This window comes from Schistocerca serialis, chromosome 8 (assembly GCF_023864345.2).
Source record: "Schistocerca serialis cubense isolate TAMUIC-IGC-003099 chromosome 8, iqSchSeri2.2, whole genome shotgun sequence".
Taxonomy (NCBI): Eukaryota; Metazoa; Arthropoda; class Insecta; order Orthoptera; family Acrididae; genus Schistocerca; species Schistocerca serialis.
The window spans coordinates 111,035,708-111,049,060 of NC_064645.1; the positions used below are offsets into that span (position 1 = coordinate 111,035,708).

Below are 13,353 nucleotides of genomic sequence, written 5' to 3' on the forward strand. Positions count from 1 at the left end.
GAGGTGACAAGTTGCCCCTAAACTCCACTGTCGTAAAGTTTCAAGCCCGCGTAGCCATAAAGATGGAGCCAAACTACTGAGGGAGAGCGAAATATTGTAAAAATGTTAGTGGGAACACGCATGTTTATTACCTGATGTACCACAATTTGCGTATGTTACAGATAAGTCTCGTCTCTAAACACATTGTAAACCAATTCTAAGTAAATTGAGGCAAAATGTTATAGCGTTCTCCACGACGAACGTCATTCATTTGCTTCCGCACTAAAAACGAGCAGACTCACGTCTCTTCCTCATCGTTAATTTCCACAGATGAGCTCAGTGACTCAACAACAATGATTTTCCCGGTGGACGTCCGCTGTGCTAAAGCCTTTTGCATTATGTGCGTGCCGTGAAAAGTAAAACTTCGCGTGGGTTTGCTCACATGTCCACAGACACGCTACAAAATTGTGGATCATAAAATATGTGAGCTGTTATACATGTAAGGTAAAATTATTTGTGGGTAACATTTCAATAATCCGCTGTGAAATGTGTTTACAAACCCATCTCGACACAAACTTTTCCAAGCTCTTAGGAAGGTTATGTACTTAGAGCTACCAAGAAATCTTTGAAGTATTAGGAGTCCCAAAATACGACTTTTTTATTTCTAGTGAAATAATATATGGATGCAGCAATTTACCCTTTTTCTGAAATATAAGAAACACATAATATCAAACGATTGTGTCTTCAGGGACTCCTCTAAGGCAACTGATCATGTTAACTGCAACGTTCAGTCAAACAATCTAGGTACGTTAAGGAATACGAGGTTCACCATATGTTTCCTATAGTTTTTACTCAAGAAAAGTAATGCATATAATTAGTATTTATGTCATTTAGAGAATATTTCACAATCAACAGCTGTACGTTTGTTCATGGGTTCGATGGCAGTCTGACGACAAGTTCATTACAAAATCGGAAAATTGCCTCTAGCACCCCCTGGCATGTTTTTACAGATCTGTTTTCCTCCCTCCACTCGAGTCCACAACTGAGGCGCCAGTTTCTGATGCCCGCAATAACTCCAGTAGTAGACTTTAAATCTTAGAACTTTTATTTCATTGGGGCAGTACTTATGGCAGAGAAATGACTTATTTCCCATCCAAAGACATTTCCATTGGTTCTGTTCTCTCCACAGCTAAAACCAATGCGATAATTTGTCCGTTAGCCTGACGAAATAACACGTAAACTAATGTCCCCAGCTAACTACCAGAAAAGTTCATATATCATCAGACCATTGAGGCCAACTATGAGGTAACCACTACACGTATTTAACGCTCAACGTAACCTTCCTGAGTTTCACATTATTTCAGCTTTGGCAACAGTTCATACCATCAAAGTAGGAAACCCAAGAGGAGTGTTAAAGCTTCTCTCTGATTAACAACCTCATCTAGTAAACACAGCATAGGCATGCTTTCTGCTGTGATTTCTCACACCTTATTTCACGAATACAAAATTACGATCCAAAAGGAAATCCATTTAGTCACACGTGTTTGATAATGAGCTCCTGTCTGATAGACAGAGAAAGATTGTGTACTGAAGTTTCCAAAATGGGCTACAGAAATGAAGAACGATACCAGAAGTTTAAGGTTTGGGAAAAATTACTGCAGCTAATAAGCATGCATTCAAGATTTTAAATTTGGTTCATAAAGACTTTACAAATTATAAAGACTTGCGGAGGACATTTGTGGAGTTCTATCTTGTTCCTTTCAGCAAATTTAAATCTTCCTGAAGTACTCAAATTATCTAATACATTTTGCTCACCATTATAAACAATCAACAGTAAACTTGTTTCATTCGATAAATAAATAGGTTCACTCAAGTGGTAAAAATTGATGGAGCTTTACGTAAAACAGGTTTACACCAAACTTGTGTCTTAGGAATTAATTAATCTATTATACTGTGACAAAAATAAAGTGAGAGTGGCCACTTACTACAAGAGACATGTTGTACTTGTAGTCTGAAACACTGTGAAAATTTAACTCATACAATTTCATACATGATACTAGAATTTATTACACTCCAAATTTATAAAAGGAATCAGTCCTCTGATAAAATTGAGATATTCTAAAAGATGACTTACCACATTAGTTTGCAACAATATGGCTCACATCAACTTTCTCATATTCATTTTGCTCAGTATGGAGATTATTAAATAGTAATAACATTATAAACTGAAAATTCTTCTTATCTATAATTCGAGTGACCTGCCCAACCACCACACATCGATGTTCCCGGGAGACACCCGAAGATTAAGTTTTATGCTTCAAAACCAGTTGTGTAATAAAGTTTGAAATTACTGGTAACTGAAGCAGATATTTATTCTATAACTATTCTACAGACAAATTCGCACCACATACATAGCTTTCCTTTCTTGTACACTGTTTTCATATATCACTATATCTTCTCATAAGTTCAATGATAATGGTTCTTAATGTATTTTAATGTATATACCAAACATGTGTTTAAGGGTTTGTAACACTTCTATATTTCCTTCATTATTTGGAAGTAAATCGACTGTTTACCATGATTAACTACTATTTTCGATAATGAATGTGTATTGTGTCCCGATAAATTGTGAAAATGGGTTGGAACAAGTGATGCTTTTCTCAGTTAAGGATTGTAGTTATTACAGTGTCCCAATATAAACTTTCCTCTTACTTGGTCAACATTATAAACAATTTCGCCCTTTACATAAAAGTACTGGATTGTTGGACATTTAATGTAAAAGATTTCTGTACATGATACTACACTGTATTTTAAAATAAGTCACTGAGGGCAACTGACATTTCAGCCATACTTGCAATACTCTTCCGCTGTCCTCATAAGTTTACACTCTTACACATGTAAGTACGAGTATTTATATCATCATTTAATTATGCCACTGGCTTTATAGCAGAAATATGTTACTAATCTCTTATACATTTTTTTTATCATTTCAGTGACACTTCTTGGTATGTCTTCCTCAGTAAATAGCTAGATATTTACAATATCCACATTTATATTTGACATGTAACAAAAATCTGATCAATAATACTGATGTTTATGCACATTTGGTACTTCAGAATTTTATTTTCGTGTACCCCTCCACACAGTAATAATCGATATTAACAGAAACCGTTTTGTTACTTTCATACCTTTTATTTAATTAACTATCTATATTTTAGGAATTATCTCTTCAGAGATTCGTCTGAACCTACAGTTATTAATCACAAGTTACTCAAAATAACAGCAAGTTCTACTTGCCCAACATATGGTAGATTAATATACCTCCCTTTGTAATTTTTTGTGAGTGTGTACTAAAGAATTTACGTCACACAATCCAAACATCATATCCGTCTAAATTTTTTAAAGATTTTCTCAGTTAAATGATGATAAAAAGTCCAACTATTTTTCATATTGTAACTATAAACATGATGATTTTCTCTGTACTACCCAATTTCACTGTCAAAAGAAAGCATTTCTGTGATAGGTCTTGATATTAACGAAAGATTTTTAGCTTTAAGACACATTCTGTAACTTCACTGTGATGATATTTTCAATATTAGTGATGTGCTCTAATGTTTTTTGTGTAATGTTTGTTGTTAATCACACTAGTTTGCTGTCTTTTATAATAACCTGTTTTAGTGTTCTTGTCTAATCATATACTAGAGATAAGACATTATGGTATAAATATTTAATATGTCAAATATACGTATTTCTACACATACAATTCATTTTTCTTATTAGAGAACCCATATTAATATTTGAAAGTAGTAACATATGAAGAAATATGTCAGGACACATGTAATATGATGAATATGTAGGTAACTATAGCTGCAATAAGATACTGAGAGAACAGACCCCTTTATTTGATAAAGATAATTAACTGTACTGTGAATGAAGTAGAATTATCTTGGCTCACAACTTCATTAAAGTGTTTCATAAATCTTACAGTATATTGATCATTTTTACTTATGGGCCGTCTGACAGCAACTGACAGTTGCTGTCAGATGGTCCATAAGTAAAAATTGTCAATATACCGTAATATTGCACGCTACTGAGGAGGACAGGACTGCAAAAGTCAAAGATGTTTCATAAAGACGTTCGAAGATACTGGATGAATATGTTTTCATAACTTATACATATCTGTGAAATATAAATAATGGTAATGTACAAATAATATTGAATTTTCTTTGTGACAAAGTTCTTTGGGGTTAGCAAAGATTTGAAAATAAAAAAAAATTTCAGGATAAACATATTTAGATGAACTCTTCTTAAAAATTATATTAAATTTCTTGACTGGTTTTGCCCTGTAGTATCTTCTAAGATACTGTCTGAAGTTTTCCAAGAAACACTCCCTAACACAAGGTACACTTACAAAGCTTTGATTAAAGTAATATCATCAGCTGATGTGTATTGACAATACGAGATCACATTTAAGAAAAATAGTCTGCATTAGTGTTTTAGTTCTTAACAACAAATGTCTCTGAGATATTTATCAATAAGAAACAAAATACTTACCGAAAATAATTTTTTCTAAATATGATGTTCCTTCTCAATACATATCAGCTGATAAGATAACATTATTTATAACTTTCTAGTTTACATTCTATTAGTGACTCTAAGATTCCACTGAATATTTATTCATGTTTAAAAGTACAGGAAGAGGATAAAATGATCTATTTATTGAATTTCTCTGTCCACAGTTCGTTCCTTGAGACATCAGTCTAGAAGTGGGTGGTTTTTGGACGAGGAGACCTCTGTTGTGTATTAAGGTAAGAACATAACATGCTGACATTCATTCCATAGATTTATAGCATGTGTCTGGCTCAGAATGAAGCAAATCCTTATTTCACATCTGAGGTGTGATATAGTGCTGATCTTATATATTATTTGTATCAGAATTAGGTACAGTTCATGATTATACAATAAAAAAAGGTCCACTAAAATACCAAAAATTTCTTTTCAGTGACAGATCCATTAACTATGTAACAATGGGATTTAGTTTCTCACAGGATGGCATTCTATGTATGAATTTGTTATGCTGACAACACAGTGAAGAAATACTCAGCGTACAAGCCCCCACTGTTGCAATTATTGCTCATTCATTTTGCAAGATTTGAGTTTTATTTGCATCATGATAAATTAACAGATGGTTATGACGACAGGTTGTTCAAAAAAAGGGATTTTCAGCAGCCTACTGTGATGTGTGCATCTTCAACACTGGACATAGCACCTGATTTTCTTTTCAGACTAGTCACCGTATTGTATAAAGCTAGATGTATCCATATGTTGAGACTCTGAGGGTGATGACCATAGACAGATTACATTTGCCATTATCATACATACCCTCCACCTGATGTGATGGTATGGAGTGGTTGTTGGTAGATAACATGACCACTTCTGGCCTGCACATTCAGTAAACTGGACCAAGGCTGTCACATTTCTGACTAGTAGGGGCATGGATCTGAGCACTACTTTCATATCTCTGTGTTGTCACATTTCAACAAAATAATGCAAAACCACTTCTTTATGATGCTGTTCTAATCCAGCCCGATACATAGGCCAGATGGTTCTCTGTATGTTTCACCATTTGAAAATATCTGTTCATGGGTTGTCCACAGAATGCGACACACTGATTCGCCAGACAGTACGACTGATGAACTCTGCTCTGACACGGTGATGAAACAGAATCAAATGACACATCTGTATCAGCTCGGAACTGTACACATCCAGGATCGAACCGTTGTTCGCAGTTGGAGGCAGCAGCCATGTGTACTAAATTTCTAAATTTGGTAACCTATATATCATCAGTTTGCCAAACTAATTTACTCTTGTGTTTTCTTGCTATAGTATAAAGGCAAAGTACGCCGAAATTGGCCTTTGGCTGTGCTTCCTGATGTTGCAGTTTCAGTGGCCAGCAGTGTGTAGCTTCCCCATGATTTTTGGATTACACCTTTTACTTACTGGGAAAAGTTATTAAAGATAAATATCCAGAAATACAATGATTTAAAGTGGAATGTCAACATTAATAGTATGGAATGGGGATGCCAAATTAAGAGTCATTACAACAATCAAAAAAGTGTATGTAGCGTCCACAAAGTGACATAACATTCATGAACTTCGTTCGACTGATAATTGATTTTTCTTTTTTTTTAATTTTAAATCAGTGTTCCGCCAGTTGACGTTATAGATGGTTTATTGTACTGACAGTCGTGATTTCCACCTTTGGCTATTTTCGAGTACTACAATACAAAGCATGTTCAGACTTCTACAAACGAAGTCATTATTGAAATACACTTATGGAGAACAAGATCGCAACATCAAGATGGAGTAGTACGAGATAAACGACTGTTGGCAGGCGCGTTTCTGCATATTAAAGACGATGTCTATTCAGACTTCTCGCGAATCGCATAAGGGTGGCGCTAGTAGCGCATCTATGAGGATGGAAATCAAGTTTGCTTTAAATACGCGCTGTAACGGTCATGCACGTTAGTTATCTTTGAGACTGGAAGTGATAAGTTGATGTTACACAGGAATGCCTTTAAAGCGACAGTGACGACATTATCACCACCTCCCTGAGTTTGAACGAGGCCGTGTAATACCGGAACGAGGATGTGGCTGTTTCTTCTGCGATATTGCAGCAGGACTTGACAGAAGGTTTCCACTGTAAGTGACTGCTAGCACTGGTGGTCATGAGGATATGCAATCGCAACAAGACCAGGCTCTAGGCGGCGGCGTGGCGCTACCGAGAGGGAAGCTGCCATGGTCGATGTATAGCTCTGGCGCATCGCACTGCATCTGCAGCAACAATATCAGCAGCAGTTGAAATCACAGTGGCGCAAAGAATTGATCAAGGAAAGCTCCGAGCCAGACTCCCTGTAGCGTTAATTCCACTGGCCCCAAACCACCGCAATTTGCGCATGCTGTGGTGTCAAACGACAGCTCATTGGAGGGCTGGGCGGAGATCTGGATGGCCGTGTCTTGGTTATAAAGAGGCCAGATGTGGGCTTGCGACCAATCTATCAGCCTGCTAGACACACTGGACCTACACCTGGAGTTATGGTCTAGGTTGTGACAGCAGGAGCGGTCTCGTGGTTACCTTAAGCTCCATGGCTACAAATTCGTGCATCAGTCTGGTGATTCGACCTGTTGTGCTGGGATTCATGAACAGCATTCCATGGGGCCTTTTTGCAACAGGAAACCCTCACCCACCTACCGCTGTTGTAACCCTACAAGTTCTACAGAGTGTCGACATTTTGTCTTGGCCTGCTCGATAACCAAATCTGTTTCCAATCGATCGTATATGGGAGACATCATCGAACGTCAACTCCTGCATCATCAATAACCAGCATTAATCGTGTCAGCTTTCTATAAAATATTATCTGTCTAAGATAAAACTCAATGCTTTGATCTCGAAACATGTAACATACACTATAGATAACGTATTCAACTGCTGAGCAACATTGACTGTTGGTTGACCCTGTGTTGCGCATGTGAACAGCGTCGTGAACTTCAAACTTCTTGAAGTGCAAAATTTGAAATAAAGATTCATTGCCTTTGCTTCAAATTTAGCACTTCAAGAAGTTAAATGCCAAAGGAAAGAAAATCGTTCTCAGTGAAAACTGAAACTCGGTGCCGAAGCACGTTATGAACGAGGCGTAATATGAAGAGAAATGTTAGACTTGGAAAATTCACAAAAAATAAATTATTCCTCTATTCGGAAGAAAACAGCTGTTTGAAATTACGAACACTATCAACTGAGCTTCATTCTAGCACGACACCTGACAATTCTCACTACACACTCTTTGCTCAAGAACGCAGTGTGAGATCTACCCTGAAATAAAAGTGACGTACTGTACTTCTTGCTCAGCATACTGGTATTGTGTTTGGAGCACTGACGTTCTCGAAAACAAATACAAATCAGCAGATGCAGCAACTAAAAACAAATCACCGCGCGGGGTCACCGGGCGGTTTATGGGAGCCTTGTCATGGTTCGCGAGGCTCTCCCCATCACAGGTTCGAGTCCTTCCTCGAGTATAGTTATACGTGTTGTCCTTAGCGTAAGTTAGTTTAAGCTGCATTAAATAGTGTGGAAGCCTAGGGACCGATGACCTCAGCAGTTTTGTCCCATAGGAAGTTAATGCAAATTTCCAAATAAAAATAAATCATGTACTCTAAATATCTTTTATCAGAAACAATCTGCTCCTTTGTGTCGTGCGAGGTGAAATGCACACACGATAAAAATTCGAAATTTTACTATAGATCATGTAGCTGTGTTTCACTTTAAAAAAATCGTTTTTGAGAAATCAGACTCATCGTTGACAAAAAGACACAACGTAAGACGACTATAACAATTACAAAATTCTCCCTATACAAAAATTACAAACATACTCTTAAAATTCCTCCAATATCTTCATAAGTATAAGAATAAGAAAGTATTATTCATCAGTGTTTTTATCTTCGTAATAAAGTATTCCAGATACCCGCCAGGATAGTCGAGACTGCTAATGCGCTGCTTCCTGGACTCGGGTACGCGCGCCGGCCCCGGATCGAGTCCGCCTGGAAGATTAATGATGAGGACCGGTATGCCAGCCAGCGTGGATATTGTTTTAGGCGGTTTTCCACATCCCACTAGGTGAATACTAGGCTGGTCCCCACGTTCCGCCTCAGTTACACGACTCGCAGAAACACGTTTGCACTATTCCATGGCTTACTCTAAACACAGACAAATGGTGTCCACTCATTCCATCCCGGGGGGGGGGGGGGGGGGGCGGCTCAGGGTGGCGGCAGGTAGGGCATCCATTCACTCTCTGCAGCTGGCACTGCCAAATCATTAGTAACAAGGCTGACCCTGCATTGCAGATGGAATAAGTCCTCAAGAAAATGATGATCAATAAAGTATTCTAGATAGCTTTTCCCAAATACACAAAAACGGATCTCATACTTTGAAAAACTCAACTGCATGCTACTGTAACTTAAAGAAGAATTTTCCAGCGCTGAACAATGGACTAATTAGCAAGTCAACCATAGATAAAACTAAATGCAGAATCAAGGATCTTACTCACCACACCCACAGTTTGCTCAGTCATCTTTTTCCAGTACAGTAAAGGTGAATTATTTACAATGGCAGAAAACATATAGGAACCTTACATTATCTCCTCCCCCACATGTAAGAACAATATTTGTAGGAATTATCTTGCTTGTGGTGATGCAAGGAGAATGGAATTCTTACAAAAAGATTACGAAGTAGTTAGTGCAATAACTTATAGTTACAAATAATATTACAAGCTTTAGAACCCAGGTTACAAAATGTACAAAAGGGTGTTCTGATTTGAATTTTACATATCAACATTGTCTTTGCACAGGGAAGAAGCGCACACACTATTTTCTGAGTTCTGTAGATTGTAGGTAAATGTTGTATCACTTAAAGCCATCGAAGATTTGGTGTAACGTCTCATATCATTAATCTTGAGGCTAGTATGTGAATACAACTGAAAGTAAAATGTTGCATAACTTAGCACCAACAAAGATACTGTTAATGTCTTTTGTCATTACTCTTGTGGCTAAGAAAAGGACTGCAGATAGCACAATATTGACAAATTTCTTCAAGTACGGCCACCAATGGGGTCGCTGACCCTGTAGTACTGGCCCCATGAGGTGAACAGTTCTAACAAAAATGAATACTGTCTAAGGCTTAGTGCAGCGAGTAAAGGAATTGAATGTCTGTCACTGACTACACTCTGAAGAGTGCCAGCTAATGTGGAATCAAACATGAGCAGACCTAGGTAAGTGGTTTTCCAGTGACAACTCATATGTCCAGCTACATTCTGTTATGAGCAGACTCAGGGAAACAGCTTTTCATTGATATCTAGAAGATGCACTCATTTTAACTATTTCCTTTAAGTGTGTGCAAAACTTATTTCAGTCCATGGTAGCTTCACTGAATTTGTGATGTACTTCACAAATAGGCTATGTGAACCGCACTTGTCACTAAGAAATGACTTTATTCCTAGCAAATACCTGAAACAGTACAAGATCATTGCATGACAATGTAAGATAAAGCTTATGTACAAGAGTGAGTATTTATAGATTATAGTACTCAGTGCCATCAGAAAACATCCACATATAGAAATAATTATGTAATAGTTTGTGCCAGATACTAAGTGAAGTTATCAAGAGGAGCAACTAACAAAATATCATTATCATCTAATGGCGACAAATTTCCATGACAGTGTACAAGAAAATCTAATATGCACACAGTAATAGATCTCATATTATGAAACTAACAATTAATATTGCAAACATAGGAAAAGTGGTAATAAAAATACATACATGAAAAACATACACACAGCATGAGAGGAAGAAGGTGAATAGACCAGAAATAAATGACAAATAAATGTGTGATGGTTCATGCAAAGGGAAAGGGAATTAAGTTACTTCAGATTCAAAGTCTCAGTCAGTGTGCTTTATGTCCTACCCTAATGTTATGTACGACTCTGGTGTACTGATCAGCCTTCTAACTTCTGTACTGTATGCATATCGTATGTTCTCTGAAACCTCAGACTTCTCTCATAATATCCTTTATCTCATTTTACCTGCCAAAAACATCATATTCACATCATAATACCGCTCACGTTTACTTACCTGCCAAAAAAACCATGTCATTGTGCTGCATTTCATTATCACATTAGCATAGCCACATAATATATTCATTATTTAGTCTTTCTATAATCACATTTACACAATATAATCACATTTTTTTCTCATTTTCATATGCATGTGTTACATTTTCAACTTACTCTCTTCCTATACCCAGTTTTTTATAATGCTGCTATGTCATGGCATTTACCTCATTTATAGCCTCTAATAGTAAATACTTATCCTAAGTGAACTCAAATAAAACTATAAGCGCCGCAGTATACATACATACATAGTTCATCAGGAAAGCAGTGCAGCCAAATTCATTACCATGCACATATAAACAGCCAAATATTTCATCAGAATGGCAGTGCAGCGAAGTACCTTATCCTACACATTTACAGCAAAATCATTATGGTAAAACAGTAAACAAAATGGAGAACACATTCTTCATCTAAGACAAACAAATGTTTCATCATAAAAGCGATGCAGCAACTGAAGCCAAGTACATCACAACAGAAATGCTAGATACCAGTGTCATTCCAAAATGCCATTAAGATACTGGCGTCAAAAGCTTATTCATGCACCAATGATTGTGTAATGGATGAGTTCACAAAAGGCAAATGCTATGTTAAGCAAGAGTCATATTATGCAACAAAATTATATAAATTTCACAATCCTAACCTGAGCCGTGGCAAGACAATTAATTAGTAAGTGCTCAAATGCAAAACAAAGAAAACATTATGGTTTAAAAGTTAGCATAAGCGTTGGTTTCCGTGGCTGTGGTTCCTGTCAATAAAATTCGTCTGCGCTGTTGACCGCATTGTCAATGTATAAAATTGTCCAACTTTCATTAAAATACTCGTTTTATCACCAATATTTTGATTAAAGGTCCACTCCTTCATGCCCGGGTTCCCGGGTTCGATTCCTGGCGGGGTCAGGGATTTTCTCTGCCTCGTGATGACTGGGTGTTGTGTGATGTCCTTAGGTTAGTTAGGTTTAAGTAGTTCTAAGTTCTAGGGGACTGATGACCATAGATGTTAAGTCCCATAGTGCTCAGAACCAACCAGTCCTTCATGTTTTGCACTTATGCTTAGTGTCATAAGAACTTGCCATTCAACGATGCATAGTTTGTGCAACTATGTCTGATAAACTGGAATGTACACATAGTAGCCAAATTCGTTTTAATATACACTCCTGGAAATTGAAATAAGAACACCGTGAATTCATTGTCCCAGGAAAGGGAAACTTTATTGACACATTCCTGGGGTCAGATACATCACATGATCACACTAACAGAACCACAGGCACATAGACACAGGCCCTAGTACAGTGTATATCCACCTTTCGCAGCAATGGAGGCTGCTATTCTCCCATGGAGACGATCGTAGAGATGCTGGATGTAGTCCTGTGGAACGGCTTGCCATGCCATTTCCACCTGGCGCCTCAGTTGGACCAGCGTTCGTGCTGGACGTGCAGACCGCGTGAGACGACGCTTCATCCAGTACCAAACATGCTCAATGGGGGACAGATCCGGAGATCTTGCTGGCCAGGGTAGTTGACTTACACCTTCTAGAGCACGTTGGGTGGCACGGGATACATGCGGACGTGCATTGTCCTGTTGGAACAGCAAGTTCCCTTGCCGGTCTAGGAATGGTAGAACGATGGGTTCGATGACGGTTTGGATGTACCGTGCACTATTCAGTGTCCCCTCGACGATCGCCAGTGGTGTACGGCCAGTGTAGGAGATCGCTCCCCACACCATGATGCCGGGTGTTGGCCCTGTGTGCCTCGGTCGTATGCAGTCCTGATTGTGGCGCTCACCTGCACGGCGCCAAACACGCATACGACCATCATTGGCACCAAGGCAGAAGCGACTCTCATCGCTGAAGACGACACGTCTCCATTCGTCCCTCCATTCACGCCTGTCGCGACACCACTGGAGGCGGGCTGCACGATGTTGGGGCGTGAGCGGAAGACGGCCTAACGGTGTGCGGGATCGTAGCCCAGCTTCATGGAGACGGTTGCGAATGGTCCTCGCCGATACCCCAGGAGCAACAGTGTCCCTAATTTGCTGGGAAGTGGCGGTGCGGTCCCCTACGGCACTGCGTAGGATCCTACGGTCTTGGCGTGCATCCGTGCGTCGCTGCGGTCCGGTCTCAGGTCGACGGGCACGTGCACCTTCCGCCGACCACTGGCGACAACATCGATGTACTGTGGAGACCTCACGCCCCACGTGTTGAGCAATTCGGCGGTACGTCCACCCGGCCTCCCGCATGCCCACTATACGCCCTCGCTCAAAGTCCGTCAACTGCACATACGGTTCACGTCCACGCTGTCGCGGCATGCTACCAGTGTTAAAGACTGCGATGGAGCTCCGTATGCCACGGCAAACTGGCTGACACTGACGGCGGCGGTGCACAAATGCTGCGCAGCTAGCGCCATTCGACGGCCAACACCGCGGTTCCTGGTGTGTCCGCTGTGCCGTGCGTGTGATCATTGCTTGTACAGCCCTCTCGCAGTGTCCGGAGCAAGTATGGTGGGTCTGACACACCGGTGTCAATGTGTTCTTTTTTCCATTTCCAGGAGTGTATATGTACAGGGCGATTATAATTAAAGTTAAACTTTCAAAACGTTGTAGATATAACATCACTTGACAGAATAACGTCAAATTACAACGGAATATTATCGGAGAAGGAA

The 13,353-nt window shown here is 39.1% G+C and overlaps 1 long non-coding RNA gene across 1 annotated transcript in view; it reads left to right on the top strand.

Moving 5' to 3' along the window:
* The window catches only part of LOC126416373 (uncharacterized), a 2,268,185-nt gene that overhangs the window by 1,915,463 nt on the left and 339,369 nt on the right, over window positions 1-13,353 (top strand). Inside the window, exon 6 of the long non-coding RNA XR_007575440.1 lies at window positions 4,719-4,787. This is a non-coding gene — a long non-coding RNA (uncharacterized LOC126416373). The remainder of the gene's footprint in view (window positions 1-4,718; window positions 4,788-13,353) is intronic.